This window comes from Elephantulus edwardii, unplaced genomic scaffold, assembly GCF_000299155.1.
Source record: "Elephantulus edwardii isolate Elephantulus edwardi_28Jun2011 unplaced genomic scaffold, EleEdw1.0 scaffold00021, whole genome shotgun sequence".
In the NCBI taxonomy this organism is placed as follows: domain Eukaryota; kingdom Metazoa; phylum Chordata; class Mammalia; order Macroscelidea; family Macroscelididae; genus Elephantulus; species Elephantulus edwardii.
In genome coordinates this window covers 4,168,388-4,172,145 of record NW_006399771.1, presented here as the reverse complement: position 1 = coordinate 4,172,145, position 3,758 = coordinate 4,168,388, and positions in this window count along the sequence as shown.

The following is a 3,758-nucleotide window of genomic DNA, read 5'->3' as shown; positions in this document are numbered from 1 at the left end:
TTTTCTTTTTGTTTTGTTTTTTTTAGACACAGTCCTCAAATCATCTGAGAATAAGGATGAGAAAGAAACTGAAAAGAAACATGTGTTAACTCTTGGTGACTTCCCAGCATCTCAGAAGCCATCTCTTCACTGCCACTCATGACCCACCCTTTTATTATCTTGTCATACTTCTCAGCATCCATTTGTAATTTGAACTTTAACATCGCTGCCTGAGACCTTGGAGGAAATATTCCAAGACCATTGTGATTTAAGTCTTCCCCAGTCGACAGGTAAGGTGTGTATTTTTGTGTCTGTGTTGTGACTAATCCAGGATTACTCACAAAAATGAGTTAAACTGTAGTTTAACTAGAGTTTTCTCTAGTTAAACTCTAGAGGAAAACTTTTTTCCATAGGATTCTGAGATTTAAATAGAAAGATTTATTATTTAATTCTTATTCTGATATTTTAGTGTTCTGGCTGGAAAAGTTTTCAACCAAGAGCTGATACTCCCTCAAGTTCAATTTAACTTTTCCTGGAATCTGCTCTTTTTTATTTTTTTCCAAGAGACCAAGTGAAATACTAATAGACTCCTCAGATGTCTATATTTGGTTGCTTTCTTCTCATGTGAAAAGATTGGAGACCAGATTCAGGTCTTTTTTTTTTTTTTTTTTTTGCTATTTCTCCTCTTGAGCACTGGATATGGAGTGACTTCCCTTTGATTTCCCTACTTTTCTGTTTCTCAGAACACATTGACTTTGGATTAGTTTCAAGAGCCTTTACTGATTTGCCTAAAATATTAGACAAAGTGCTTTGCTATAGAATAAAGCACTGGAGAGTCTTTGAAAGCAGACAGAAAGGAGAAGAGGAATAAAGCTTTCCATCCTGACTCATTTTTACATTTTGTTGTTGTTGTGTACATTTGAGTCAGAACCAACCCATAGCTGACCCTTCCGAAGCATAGCTGGTGACCTCAAACTTCATGCCTGCAGGATTGCAGCTCAGCTTCTTGTCACTAGGCCACCAGAGTTCCCTCTTTCTATAACCTCTAAATAATGAGTTATGCAAGGCAGTGTAGTGTTTTTCTCTCTCTCTCTCTCCCTCCTTCTCCCCCCCTTCTCCCCCTCCCCACATTCTGATGCTTCAGAATATATAGCAATGCTTGGGAAAGATCTAAAAACAGAAGAAGATTCACACATTGTGTCAAATAAACAAAGAACAGTGGCCCTAAGTAATTGTAGCAGCAATGTAACTCTCAATTGTCTTTTCTATTAACAATGAGTTGAAAATAAGGGTCTCTAAGTTAAAAAAGGTCTCTTTCAAAGTGGTCAAATCCAAATCAAACACTATAGTCCTAGTTCCAGTGTGAAATGTGTATCATGTATGTAGGGATATTATTTCTCCCTGCTGAGAGAGCAAAAGGAGGAAACTCATCATTCCTCTGGCTTCAACTTGCACGTATTTTTTGTTACTGACTGAATTTTATTTTTCAAAATTGTCTGTGTGTGTCGTTGAGTCAGAACTGACTCCGAGTGGGTTTTCAAACTGCTGGGTTTGAACTGAGTACCATTGAAATTGCAGCACAGTTTCTCACCACTCTGCATCTGAATGAGAAGAGATGTGTAGAAAGTCTCCCCAAGGGAATAGATGAGAGGACCTTAGCAACCCTGGGTAGTGTTATAGTAGAAATATCTCAAATCTTCACCGAGTACCATCAGTACTATCTCTCTCTCTCTGATTACAAGCTGAGTCTATAATGTATAGAATGTAGATAATGGGAAAGTGACTGAATGAAGTCACTTGCATTATTACATTCCATTATACAAAGGCTTATCTTAATAAATTAGAAAAGGAATTGGTCCTGCTGGTCCTAGAGAAGGAAGGTGATATTTTATGGGAAGGCATGTGTGAAGACCACATGTCTAGATATTGTTTTTGTTGTTGTTGTTGCTAGGTGTCATCATGTCAAGTACAACCCATAGCAACCCTATAAACAACAGATCATACCCTTGTCCTATCCTGTACCATCCTCACACTTCCTGACACATTAGAACCCATTGCGGCAGTTATCATGTCAATCCACCTGGTTGAGGGTCTTCCTCTCCTTCACTGACCTCCTACCTTTCTAAGCATCACGTCCCTATACAAGGATTAGCCTCTCCTTGCACCCTGCCTAAATCATGTGATGTGATGTGATGTGATGTGATGTGATGTGATGTGATGTGATGTGATGTGATGTGAAGACTCATTATCTTTGCCTGCAAAGAGCAATCAGGCTGTGCCCTCTCCAATACACATTTGTTCATTTGGCTGTTCATGGAATGTAAAGTGGTCTGTTCCAACACCACAGCTCAAAGGCATCAATTCTTTGGCTATCATCTCTATTTATTGATCCACTCTCAGATGCAAAGCAAGTGATCTGAAAGACTGAATCAGATGCACCTTGGTCCTCAAACTGACATCATTATTCCTCAATAATTTGGCAAGGCCCTTAACTGCAGACTTTCATATTACAATACATTTTTTTATTTCCTGATTGCTGTTATCAAGAATATTAATTGTCAATAAAGTATATTGAATAACCCAGAATGCATCAAAAGAAGATGGAGGGAATATACAGAGTCACTGTACAAAGTATAACTGACTGACACCCAAAATTTTCAGAAAGTACCATATGAACATCATTGGAAGCTACATTGAAGTCATTGACAGAAACTAAGGCCCCTGGAATTGATGAGATACCAATGGATTTGCTTCAACAGCTCTGGCTGTGCTCACCAGTGTATGCCAGAAAATTTGGAAGACAGTGGTCTAGACAATGGATTGGAAGAGGTCCATATTTATTTGCATTGCCAAGTAAGGTTATCCAATACACTGTGGAAACTATCGAACAATATCATTAATATCACTTTCAAGCAAAATACTGTTGAAGATCATTCAAAAATGGCTAGAACAGTACACTGATAGGGAACTGTCCAAAGTTCAAGCAGGATTTAGAAGAGATCATGGCACCAGGGATATCATTGCTGATGTCAGATATATATTGGCTGAAAGAAAGGAATACCAGAAGAATGTCTATTTGTGCTTTATTGACTATTCAGAGGCATTTGACTCTTTGGATCATAACAAGTTGTGGCTGACATTGAGAAGAATAGGAGTCCCAGAGTACTTGATTGTGCTCATGTGAAACCTAGACCCAGACCAGGAGGCTGTTGTACAAAGAGAGCAAAGGAACATTGAATAGTTTAAAATTAAGAAGTGTGTGCACAGGGTTGTGTTTTCTCTCTATAACTATTCAACTTGTATGCTGAGCAAATTATTCCAGAAATTGGACTCTATGAAGAAGAGTGTGGCATCAGGATTGGAGGGACACTCGTCAATAACCTGCATTATTCAGATTACAAAACCTTGCTTGCTGGTGCTGAGGAGAACTTGAAGCACTTGTTGTGGAAGAATGAAGAATGCAGCCTTCAGTAAGGATTTCATCTCAATGTCAAGAAGACGACAATTCTTAGCACTAGACCAATGGGCAGCATTGTGATAGATAAAGATTAAAACTGTCCAAAACTTCATCTTACTTGTATATACAATTAACTTGACACTGTGATGACCTGTAATTTCTAAGAGTTTTCCAAGGTAACAAGAAATTGAGAACTTCCTTGTATAACAACAAGAAATAGACGTTTACCTGAGACTAGAAGAGAACACTAAAGTCCAGAAGAAGAACAGAACCTAACAGAATTTAAAGCCTTGTGAAATCCTAAGTGGTGGTCAATCCTGAC